The 13,303-nt window shown below is 39.7% G+C and overlaps 1 protein-coding gene across 1 annotated transcript in view; it reads left to right on the forward strand.

Moving 5' to 3' along the window:
- TENM1 (teneurin transmembrane protein 1) overlaps window positions 1–13,303 on the forward strand; it is a 1,172,023-nt gene that overhangs the window by 197,640 nt on the left and 961,080 nt on the right. The gene's annotated exons all lie outside the window — the stretch shown is intronic.

A 13,303-nucleotide genomic window follows, 5' to 3' on the forward strand; every position in this document is an offset into this window, starting at 1 on the left:
ATCAGTTAGTTACAGCCTATTGCATAATTACTGCAGATAAGTTACTGTTTAATCCATAGCAACATAAGGAATGAATTACAACAATAATTATGTGGTTAATACTGCCTCTTAAAATGAATAAAACATACAAAATCAAATTTATAGCAAGGCTACAGAGGACCTACTCTAAGAACTGTATGCTGATTCTTCAAAAGTATCGACTCTTGGAAACTCAAGATTTACTGCTATCTATTTTGGATCTGTTTTTACAGATCCAAAATTGTTTTCAAAGCCTCTTTTGAAATATTAAAATGTTCCAGCTTTATCGTAATATTTATTTTCAATTTAAAATAATATTTTAAAATTGCTACCATGTTTTATGTAAATGCTGAAGTGATTCATTTAATGGAATCCTGCTTAGGACCTTGTGTACTGCTTTGGTCACTGGTGACCATCACTTTTTGGCTTGCAATGAAAACAGCACTGATTTGAGGTAGGTTGGCCACTGTTTCACTCATACACTGTGATGTCATTGGTGTTAATCAACAAGTTACCACCTTCAGAAATCACTACTTTTTTCATCCTTCAAGTATCTCACTCAATGTCAGAGCAAATTGCATGATTGACGTTCTAGTCTGCTTATCAAGGATCTCATGCATTCCCTTTTTAAAATCAATATTTAAGAATAAAATAGCCCTGCAATCGTTTATTTTATCAGTATAAGTAAAAATGGTGTCTAATGTTTCACCTGGAGAAATCTCTTGAAGATTAAATAAATGGCAAAGCTGATGTAATTGAAGACAGGTTTGGCTGGTTCAGCATTCCTTGTGTTGGCTGCCTTTGTGCAAGAAACAGGGCAGAACTAGAACTAATTCCAGATGAGTAGCATGCAAAAAGAATTGTAAAATGTTCCAAAAGCAGTGATTTTGCTGTGGAGACCGTGAAATGTAGCTGTTTCATTTGGTTTTCTAACCTACAGTGATTCAAGTCATGGAAGTGTATCTTGTTGGGAAGAGCTAAAAGTATACTTAACAAAAACTGGCTTTAATGCTAAAGAAAGAAGATGAAATAGTTATTACAGGTCAAATTGCAGTGTGCCTACAACTTGTGAGTAAGACTTGAATTTATATTTGGACCCATGCTCCATCAGCCCTAGGATACTGAAAGGTCAAAGTACATTAGAACTATTACAGATCTCTTGTCTGGTCAGAAGTGTCAGCCATGTCAGTTAAATTTGTTCCAGGTATTTGTATTTCTGTTGGGCTTTACTATCTGAAAAAATAGATTCCCTGTAAGTTTATGGAAACTTATGGTGGAAGGTGTGAAGCTAACTACTCCAACAGACCTACACCTAGTGCCTTGCTTGTGTTTGTTCTGCTCTTGGATTTGTGCAGAGCAGAACTGTGAGGTTTCTGTGTCTGATAATGGTTTAAGTACTTCCATTGACATAAATTTCTTCTCGAGAAAGGTTCAGTACTTGCGCTGCATTTTTCTGATTTTCTGGATGTAATAAAAAATTGAAACCATCTAATGATAGGATGTTGCTATAACCTCACTTTAAGGAAGGTATAATTTTGTTAGAACTCATTATTACTGTCTTTACTTTTTAATTCCTGCCTGAGTGATGTAAATTGAAAGCACTCTTTTAATTTTCTCCCAGTCATAAGACAGATCCTGTGATTAAACATTATTTAAGTGCAAATGTAACTGCTGAAGACACAAGATCATTTTCAGGCCCAGTGTGAAAGCATTGGCATGTTCAAGTAGCAATACTCTCCCTGTGCAAAAATCTCTTCAGGTTCTCTTATTTTCTTTATGGTGGTATCCTCAGCTTTCTTCCATTCTCACTTCTGGCTTTGGTAAAGCTGTCCCAAAATACCAAGTAGAAAATACAAACTTCTCTTCAAACATGCTTCCAAGTCAAAACTCAGTGCTGAGTGTAGGAAGAACCAGAACTGCTCCTCAGATCAGGCTCTGAAGTCTGTTTTGGTTGGTAGGTTGTCTTACCCATTATTTTTTTTTTTAATCATATAAACCAGTTTTCATTATTTTTAGACTGTAGAAACTGTTAGCTGTCAAGATACAGCCAAAATAAGTCTGATTATTCTAATGCCTCTCAGTATGTATGTACATGTGTGTTTGTATAACCAGAAATAAATCAGTTATATACATGAGAAGCCAAGTCCATGTTTTTCTGTAGGAAAAATGTTCAAGGGAAGCTGCCTGATATCATCAAAACTTACATCTTATATATCTTGCACCTATGTACTCATTACACCTGTCTCCTCCCTGGGTCTGAAAAGGCAGTTTTACTATTGACTGAGTTGTCTTGCAGGATCCTCTGGTAGTGTCAGTAATTGCTTCAAATCAATTTAAGTTCTGACCTGCAGTTCTGTTCTGCCATGCAATAATTAATGGCTGCAGTGAATTACCAGAAAGATTCCTACATGCAGAAGACATCTTAAAGAGAAAATTTGTCTTAGAACAAGCAGTCAAGCTGCATGATACCAGTTTACCCCGTATCTGGTCGCAGTCAATATTGAAATGTTCAGGTATCCACACTTCTTGTTGACTTCTTCCGGCCTATGTACATCCAGGTGCATTGTCTTCAGAGTTTATGTACTGGGTTTTTGGAGAAACCTAAGAGCGATAATGTTCTTCAGGTCTGTCTTCTCTGAACTTGAGTGTATAGGTTCATGGTAAAGCTGTTTCCCCTGTATACACTTGTATCACTAAGCATTTTAACTGCTTATCAGTGCATACATACAGAGTACATTACTAACTCATCACAATTGTAAAGTAACTTTACCTCACTTGTTAGAAGAGATTTGGGAAGCATGTTTGTCATTGATAAATTATTAGTATGTAACAAGCACCTAAGTTACAAATGGTAAGGAATTTTGTATAAGCTGAGTTTTATTTCTGCAACAGAAATAAACTTTATAAGTTTTGGTACGTCTAACAAGAGACTGGCAGTTCATAGACTGAGTCAATTTGTGATAATATTAACAAGAAAACTTTTATTGAACAAAGCCTTTGCGAAAGTCTATGGTGCGAATCTGGTCGACTTTTTATAAGCTTCTTTGGAGAGCAGGTTGTAATACTGTACATGCATCTGACTGTCCAGAGACTTTATCACTGCCTCATCAGGTGAGAAGTTTGGCAATGCAGGTTCAACTCCTTCCAGGATGAGAATCCTCCTCCTTTACATTTTTGCAGAATATGTTTCCTTTTTTTTTTTCAAGAGAAATTGTTTACTGTGTACAATTCCCCTTAAGATCATTACGATGGTGACAGCATGATCACCTCCCATGCTGAACACCTGGCAGTGGGTGTTAGGTGTTCATCACATGTGTATCTGATACAACACTAATTTTCATGCTAACAAGAAGAATGCTCCATAAGGAGTGTCTCCCTGTGCCTATATATATATATATATATATATATTTTTTTTTTTTTTTTACAGATATCAGAGCTGAATAAAGCTAACCTTTGAGTAATATTTTTGAGGCTGTAACATTTTTCATGATGCCTATTCAATATTATTAACTGTGAACTGAAAATATTTCATTGTAAGCTTCATTAATAAGGTCTCAGTTAATATTTGGCTGCTTTCTTCAGAGATGTCTCTATTTGGGAGCCATTTTCATTGAAAAATTTAAAGTAGCCTTTACTCATGAGTGCTCAGACAAGCTTTGCGTTCAATTTGCATGCTGAGTCGCAGATCAGCACATAAAACTCTGTTAGAAAATGCTAGATATGCACCAAGTAGATATGCAAAATTTTAGAACGAGCGTTTAGACTCTGAAATCTTAGCCTCGTTGTTATAAGTTGCAAAGTGTAGTTAAATACTTATGTCAGTCACCAAACCAAAATCATCAAAGTTTGACATGCAATCAGGATTATATTGTTAAAAGCTTATTCTGTGTGCTAGGAAGAATCATTTTACTATTCCTTTTGTCAGGACTTGTGTGATTAAAAGTTGGATGCACATACATTGTTCTGCTGGCAATGTGTGCAGTGCCTTCTGAGCAACAGATTAAAGAATCCCTGTATTTTAAATACATTTCCTTTCTTGACAATGTGAATCACATAATCCCCTTCTTATCCATTTTAATAAGCTGTGCTTTACGCTGGTCTAGTGACTGAACGTTTGATAAGGATTATAAAAATGTGTTACGTTTATGTTAAACCACCAACATTGCTCTTTGAATCAGACTTCAATAAAGTATATGGAGATAGATGTCTTTCCTTTCCTTGGCCATTTTCGAAAGCACTGATCACTCATCTAAGGCTATTGTACCATGGCTTCCAATTATAATATAACTTGTTATGATTGTGCCTATTATGACTGCTTCCCTGGCAAAGGGCTCCAAATGTTTGGCTTCCTGGTTGTGATGGGAGGATGGAGTATTTGCATACAGACCACTTGCTGTTGGCAGTAGGATCATCTTTTGCAGCTAGCGCTAATGACGAGCCTCCAAATAATTTGCAGAGCATAATGAGCATGCCCTCCTCCCTCTTCATCTTTTCAGCTCAAGCACCTTCAGCTTGCAAATGTCCGCAGCTTTCCTGATCTTGGTACTTTGGAAAAAGTGGTAACTTCATAACTTCACTCCTCATTTCGGCAGTAGGTGTGGATAGGAGTTCAGAGGTGTTTGGGGGTAGCATCATCTACCACAGTGAGGTCGGATCCAGAAATTTGTTATGTAGAAAAGTGAATCAGGTAAACTGAAGCTGTGCAAACCCCTTAAGTTTTATTGAGTTTCTGCCATGCTTTACTTGTGGCTATGATGTATTATTGAAACTATTAGCAAACTTGGAGCAACTTGGACTTAGCTCTTCCTCACAGTCTTGCTCCCCTCTGCCCTCCCCACCACTGCCCCGAGGGTGCTGGTTGGGTGCCACCTGCTGCAGGGACCCTGCAGGCGAGCATTAAATACTGAGCTATGGCTTGGCACTTCTGACAAGAAAATTGTCCCTGAAAAGGAGCTTCATCTGCATTGATCTTAGCTGTCCTGGAAGCATTCCTACCTCACTTTTTGCCTCCTTCACTCCCTCTGGAGCAGACCCAGGTACTCTGTCCATCCCCCTGCTGCAGGTCTGGGTGTAGGCACCAAAAGTGGAAGTGTAACTCTGGGCTGAATCTCACTGAGATTTGAGACTTCATTGAGAATATGTTCTCCTCCATCATAACAAATACACTGCTGCATTAGTGGCATCATCTCTGTGCTATTGTAGTACTTTCCCCACTGGTCCTCCACCTAGTGACAGCTGAGGAAGGCAGGATGTCTTGAGATACCACCTCACCCCACAATAGGTAAGGATTTCTAGGATCGTACATGTGCTGCTGTCTGATCATTGAGATGGTTTTGCAGATAAGAAGAGGAGATTTCTAGCCTTGTGTAATCGCAGTAGACCAGACATTAGTGCAGCAAGACAGCTAGGGCACATCAAGCTTAGAGGGGCGTGCTCAGAGCTGCTGTATTTCTAACCCTAGCCTGGAGATGGCTTGAGTGGGTGACAAAACCAAGCTGTGCCAGTTCCCCCAGGAGCTTTTGTTCATGGTGCAGTCATGCAATGAAAGGCCCTGACTCACTTCCTGGGCAGGCATTTCAGGACTGGGGAGCCCTCCAGCAGCTCCTGCCCATGCTGTGTCCAAGCATATTTTCTCCGTGACAGATGTATTGTATCTCTGTCCTGATATTTAGGGTCTTCTAATTTTTATGGGGTTATGCCAATATATATTGCCCCACAGTCTCTCTAGAAGAATCTAATTATAGCCATCTGGGATGAACTCAGATGAGAAATTAGAGTTAAAGAACTTCCCTGCCATAGCCAGCTGCTTTGTTTCTGCTCTCTGCAGACCCGTATCTCTCTAAGGTTCAATTTACAAGTTTCTTGCCAGGTTTTGTTGTGGATGCTTTGTACTGCTGTTCTTTAAGTGGAGAATTAAAAGTGAAGCTTGAAGAATCCACAAATGTCTTCCAAGTGAACTTGAACACTGACAGGGAGGGAATTCACACATAGAGAAGCCAAATAATCCATTGCTTTCAGTGACAGTGCTCCCAGTAGCCCAGAAGCTCTTCCTGGAATAATAGGATGTTGTAACATCATCCTTTATACAAATGAGTTATAAATAGAATAGCTATAGAGAAATGTCTCAACAATGCTTTAAACATCAAATAACCACAAGTCTGCATAAATAAAACATGAAAAAGAAAGTCTGGATCTGCATTCTTTTATTTGTGTATATAGCCTTGGCTCGAGTACATTGGCCTGTTACAGTCAGCAAAGAAATGCATGTGATTGACATGTGTGAGTAAAGGGTTTGGTAGGAGAGTCTGAGTTTGTTTAAATAATGTGTTTATATTACAAATGACTGTGTGGAACCAGAATTTAGAGTGAAGACCTACAGAAACTGTAACTAATAATGAATAAATCAGCCATATAACCCTTGCCAGTCAGTCAAAAATAATGATTATTAGGTTGTCTTAATTTGTATGTGATTGCTCAGTAAGACTGAGCACTTAATTCTGTTAAAGAGATAAAGCTGTTACAGGAATATAGGACCCAAAGGATATTCATTAAAAGATATTTCCACTGTAATGCAGTAAGCAAAAATCACTGTATTCAGAGTAGCCCTGTCTCAAGACCTAATGCCTCTAGGGAAATGGCTGGCTCCTGTTCACCTTGGTGTTCATAAATGGTGATGCTGCAGTCTCTTAGGGCTCAAACCAGTTAGAAAAATACAACCCCACATGTTGTGTAGGATGCAAAGAGAGGAAGCAGAGCTGAATTCTCATTCATTGTCAGAGAGAGAGGTGGAAACTGGTGGAAATTTTACATGTGTATGTTGTCTTGGGGGGAAAAAAAAGTCTTTGGGCTTTGCCTAACGCTTGGGCACAATATCAAGGTAAACCTTTCATGGGAAAATCTAGGCAAGTCCATTGAATCCTAGTTAGGAAGCACTTGACAGTTGATTGTCATGTTGACAGGAATGAATCTGTAAGAGAGCAAGTCCTTCCAAATCAACTCTCCTTGCCTGAGTGTGTGTGGTGTGAGCTGTGCATCCCAGCTCTGGGCAGGGTTCGATCATGGAGCTGTCACCTGCCTGGGCTTCTGCTCTTCTACAGGAATAACCCTTCCTGGGCTTTGGGTTAGGTCTTTATTAATGACATATCCGGGTTTCATACTGGGAAACAGTGTCTTAAAATGCTAGACCATAGCACTGTAGTCTTGTTATCTATAGAAAAACTAATTTAAGTAACTTTATTGGTTTTTTGATGAGTATAAAAAATATTTTCTTTGTCCGCTCAGAGTATTTGCAGTCAGATTTAAGGCTATGAATGATACTTGTTTGATTCAAAAGACAGTGTTGTTAACGTTGTAAAGCACTCCTGAGCATGTCTGAGTTTTTATTATAAAATAATATAAACAGTACATGTATACAGTACACCTGATGGTATGGAGTAACAAACCAGCACTGGCAGCACTCATCTGCAGTGTCTTCACCCGTTGTCAAATTCTAGCAGTTGAAAACCTGCTTTTAGGGCCTTAAAAGTTCTGAGTTTGGCTTAAAAATAATATTTTAATATTACTTTCTGCCTTTTTTTTATGCAAATAATATGTAGCTGCATATGCTTTCTTTAGGTGCATGTGGATGAATGAACATTAATGCATGAATGTGAGTTCAGAAAAGCCGTTGGAATAGGTGCACATCTTGGCTACACAGTAAAGAATGTGAGAACATCAGTGGTATAATTAGTAAAGCAATAATATTGTGAAGAACATCCTTATTTCACTTACTTTCTTCGTGAATAGTGCTTTGCTTTCTTTTCTGCTATGACAATTATTTTAAGACTCTTGCTGAATTTTCCTTGCTGTGTTGCTGAGTTGTTTTTTTTTTTTTCCTGCAATGACTAATAAAAGACATCCTTGAAGTTCATGGGAGAGGGGGAAAAAAAGGAAGTAAAATGAGGCTGTTACTGCCTGGGAAATCATTTTGCAATGGATAAAAGGTCACGGTATTTTTTTTGTCAGTGGATTTTCCTCTTGGGAGTATTTATCATCTATAAAGTGCTGCATCTGCGACCTTTGTGAGTATTTTATCAATAACAAAGAACTGAATAATTCTACCATTTTTGAAAAACCACTCATCTATATTTAAACAGTACAGACGAAAAACTCTTTGGGATGAGAGCTCTGGAAGCAAGTTGCATGCAGTAAATGCTGCTGCTTATGGTCCTTAATAACTTAACTTGCTGCATTTGGTCGAAGAGGCAGCAAGGTGCAAATGATCTCTTTGTTTTATTAGCTAATTAATTCAGGTTTACGTAAGCTGTTTTATGAGTGTTTGTCAGTCATCAGGACACAGGCTCAGGGAGCACTGCAGAGCTAGGGGTGGGATGCAGGACACCTCCTGCAGGCTCTGTGGTGTGGTTCCTGCCTGTGGGATTGCCTCATGCCCCGTGTCCTCCCTCTGACTGCAGCAAAGGTGAAGGAGATTTAATCCAACTGGTGTCACATCCTCAGGGAAAAAAACATTATTCAGGCCAAATGCTGCTTCCACTGCTGCGTATATTTTGGCGGATCATTTCTACAGAAAGTGATTTTTTTTTTCCTAATTGTGTTTTATTTTTTTATTCAGTGCAGTTCATTCAGATGATGCACATTTGCTATGTTGTCTTCTCCCTTGGGGCATCAAGACATTTGAATCTGGATGGAAAGCCTGAGTGTTTTTGCTCATACCATTACGTAATGGCATTGCACACCAGAACTTAATTTTCAAAAAGAAAAACTTCAGTGAATCTGAAAGGGTCTGCAGGAGATACAGAACATTTTAGGAGCATCCAGTGGGATTTGATTTGAGATATGTCACTAGCCAGAGCAGGCAATTGACAGGGTTACTTAACTTTACTTTGGGGGAAAATAACTTGGTCCTAATAAGTGTGTTTTGAAAGTCAAAACATGTTTGTGTAAAGGGAGGACTACTGTGGAAGAATAATTAAAAGACTGCTTGTATTATTAATAATCTGATTAAACAGCAATGAACACTCAACTGGTTTCTAATTCTAAGATTAATTGCACTGGGTTAGCTAATTAGCAGGCATTGAATAAACCTGTGAGAATGACTTGTTTTTTGAAACTTTTATCAGAGGCAAAGCTGAGGCAGGATCCCAGGCTCATTAGCAGTGTGAATAGACCCAGCCGCTGTGCTTCAGCCAGCCGGGCAGCAGCACTCAGCTGCTCTTCAGTTATCACAGGAATTGTCATAAATGTAAGAGAAGCCCATTTTTCTTAATGAGATAATGTAGTCTAACAGTATGTGCTGTGGTATTTAATGGTAAGGCAGGTAGGTGTGATAGTAGGAATTAATGGCACAGCAGTTTGGGGGGGGGGGAAGGGGGTGTTGCTCACACTAGTGTATGCACAGGGACTTGGTGATGATTAAAGGCTATGCAGTCTTAAGGGTTTTTTTTTTTTTGTGGTTTCTTGAAGTGCTTTTTCTTCCTCCTACCTGCTATTGTCCGTTTTGGTATTTGGGTTGTTGAGATGCAATGCTGTAGGGTGGGACTTGTATGGGAGCGAACTGGGAAGGGGAGCTGCTGTGCAGGGGGCTGATGTGCAGGGGGTACAGGAGTGTATGAGGGGATTTTTTTATTTGATGTGACTTGTACTGTGAGGGGAATGTCAATATGTCCAGAAGTGTGTTCTAGTGTTATGTGTATAATGGTACGTGCCTGGAGCTGTTACCTTTGGCACAGTTTTTTTGGAGTTTTCTTTCTCTGTGCAATAAATGCCCATATATATGCTTGATGGTGGATAGTCAGCTGAATATGAGCCAGCAGTGTGCTCAGGTGGCCAAGAAGGCCAACAGCATCCTGGCTTGTATCAGGAACAGTGTGACCAGCAGGGCTAGGGAGGTGATCGTCCCCCTGTACTCGGCTCTGGTGAGGTTGCACCTCGAGTACTGTGTTCAGTTTTGGGCCCCTCGCTACAAGAAGGACATGGAGGTGCTTGAGCGGGTCCAGAGAAGGGCGATGAAGCTGGTGAGGGGCCTGGAGAACAAGTCCTACAAGGAGCGGCTGAGGGAGCTAGGCTTGTTCAGCCTGGAGAAGAGGAGGCTCAGGGGCGACCTTATCGCTCTCTATAGGTACCTCAAGGGAGGCTGTAGAGAGGTGGGGGTTGGTCTGTTCTCCCACGTGCCTGGTGACAGGATGAGGGGGAATGGGCTTAAGTTGAGCCAGGGGAGTTTTAGGTTGGATGTTAGGAAGAACTTCTTTACTGAAAGTGTGGTGAGGCATTGGAATAGGCTGCCCAGGGAAGTGGTGGAGTCACCATCCCTGGAATTCTTCAAAAGACGTTTAGATGTAGAGCTTAGGGATATGGTTTAGTGGGGACTGTTAGCGTTAGGTCAGAGGTTGGACTTGATGATCTTGAGGTCTCTTCCAACCTAGAAATTCTGTGTGATTCTGTTATTTATCTATAGAATCAGTATAACTAAGAGAAAAAAATGAGACTAGTGTTTAAAACATCAGATTTCTTGGTTTTGTAGGTTGTGCTGAGGAAAAAAAAGTGTTTTCTTGGCTTGGGTAGCAGACTTTGATCTCAGGTGGGTTCATAGCTTTGTGAGGTGGCACAGGGAGGTAGCCCTGCATAAGGACTCTCTAGGGGAAAAAGACTGTTGTAGAAGCTGGAGGAAGAGAGAAGGTAGGGCAGTTGAAGATAAAGTCCCATTGTGAGGGGTGTAGGGAGCTCTGTGGAGATGAGACTGAGGCTCTAGAGATGGATAAGGCTCATCTGCTAATGAAAAATGTTTCTGGATGGTGTCCTGCTGTGACAGCTTGTGCTCAGTTACTCCCTTCCAACAGCTCTGACACCCTCATGTGGGTGCTGAAGCTGGACTGGATCCTGCACCTAATATCTCTTCACATGGGCTTTGAAGATGGGTGAAATGAACATGTGAGGATGGCTTTGGGGGCCCAGCAGGGGCAGCATAGCTCAGCTTGTTCTCAGGGAAACATCAGCTTCAAAGAGGAACTGCAGCCTTCCTAAACCTGGGCTGCAGACATGAAGACAGAACACATGTATTAAACAACAACAACAAAAAAAGTCTAAAGAGCTGTTGTTGTTTAATCTTATTCTGTAGAAAGAGAGACTACAACTTGATTAATTTTTCAATGCGCCTATAAAAAAAAAAAAGTTCTTAACCATTTTGGTGGAATCCTAAAATTTAAGCCTTATCCATCTTTGGAGTCTGTGTCATCTCCATAAAGCTCTCTACACCCCTCACCATGTGATTTTAGTTACAACTTCCCTAAGACCTCTCTTTCTCAAGTTCTTTTAGATATTTGCTATTGCAGGTGAGAAAATACAGCAAAATAACCTTTGGCATGTGTGCTGAAATAAACAACAACAAAAAAAAGTTGCTAACCTTCTGTCATTTCTGCTTCTGTATTCCTCTAGCACTTTTGTGACTGAGTTTCAAATGATTAACGCTTCCAGAAAAATCAAGGTTATGTGAATTAGCAACATTTTTGTGGCAGTATCTGTAAGAGCACTGTATAGTGTGGTATAGTGTGTTTCTGTGTGCATTTAAGCAACTTAATATCCTAACAGAAAGATATCCAAGCAACCCTTGTTCATTCAGTGCTCTTTATATTTGAATTTTGTCTTTAATTTTAAGCCCTTTATGAAAAGAACTGTTAACTCCTCTGACTGTGCAGTGCCTGAAGTTACAGATGTCTGCTTTTTGGGTCACAGAGGTGTCCCTGTGACATCTGTATTGTTGTTGTTTTGGAAGGGCCTGCACAGTTGCTAATTTGGGAACATAAACACTGTCGTGTGACTTATGGATAATGACAGTTAATGTGCATTAAATTCTGAATTTTTTATATTTTATTTACTGATTTAAAATAGCATGATTCAGACAGGTTTGAGGGTGAGTTAGAAGCCAAGGTTCACCCAATACAGATATGAAATGGACATTCTGGTCTGCAAAGGCTGGTGAATCTGAATTGTCCCTTCTCACCCTGTCATTGAATTGACTCTGTTATATAAAATTATAAGTGATCTTGTGATGCCTGGAATTTAGCTGGATGCTCTATAGGAACTATGGTACAGGCAATGTGGTTGAAATAGCTGCAGAATGGGAAATAATGAAATAAAATTGCTGTAGTCAAAAAGAAAGACACATTTCATAGCGTTCTAGTGACAGCGGAGTGCAAACAAGAAAAAAATGAGCAATTTGAGATAAAATGTCAGAAACTGAAAGTCAAAAAGTGACCCTCCCAAACCTGTTTAGTACTGTTTGACACAACCTATTGTTTAATCTCACTTGTCAGTGTTGCAAAACACATTTTCAGGCATCTTGAGATGCTTGTCATCTTGAAGCAGCGTCTCTTGCAATTTTTTTTTTGGCAAATGAGTCACAGAAGTAATTAAGAAAATGAGTCAGTTCTATTACTAGCCAAACAGAAAATTGTCAAGGAAACAGTATGAACATAAACTTTTAAGAAATAATTTCAGAATTCTCAGGCTGTCATTAAGGCCCCACCATCTGAGTGCTTTTGATGGTAGACTTCCACTGGTAGTGATTGCTCTGGCTTTGGGTTACTTTATATTAGATAGTTGAAAGATTCTGTCTCTAAAGTAAATCAGAAAACTTAAGACAAGTATCTGCTGTGCTTCCACAGTTAATCTGAAGAGGCCAGAAGTGACTTTGTCTTCATCTGACCGGTGATGGTAATTGAGGTTAATGCAATAGTTACCTGGGTAAATAAGAGCTCACTTCTCTGCCATAAGTAACTTTGGAGGTTTCCTCGTTCTTTACTACTACTTCCATGAAATAGTACCGAGCTTCCCCTTTCTTGGACCTGCCCCTCCCTCACTTCTTAGCTATCCTGACTTTTTTTTTTTCCTCCTCGTACCCACGTGCTTCAGGTGAAGCAACGTCTGAGCATAGGATGAATCAAAATTGTACAGCTCTTAATTTCTACCCAAGTGTAGAAGAAAAGAGATGGAACATATAGACAGAACAGCAGTTGCTGCTGTATCTATGTTGAATTCTCTACATTTGTGGACTCATGAAGTCTGGGTAGATGGCTGTTTTTTAGACAAAATGATTTTCATTGCATCTAATCAGTGTTAACTGTTTTGAATGAAAATGGGATTGTAGTATTGTTTACTTGAAAACTCTGGAGACAGCCCAGCTACAAGGAAGTACTTAAATTCCCTCCTCTCCTCTCCCCATGGGATTATTTAGTGCTTAGTGTCTCAGAAGTGTAACAGAATATTTCTTACCATAAATTTTAATAGGGCG

This window comes from Aythya ferina (assembly GCF_964211825.1).
Source record: "Aythya ferina genome assembly, chromosome: 13".
Classification (NCBI taxonomy): domain Eukaryota; kingdom Metazoa; phylum Chordata; class Aves; order Anseriformes; family Anatidae; genus Aythya; species Aythya ferina.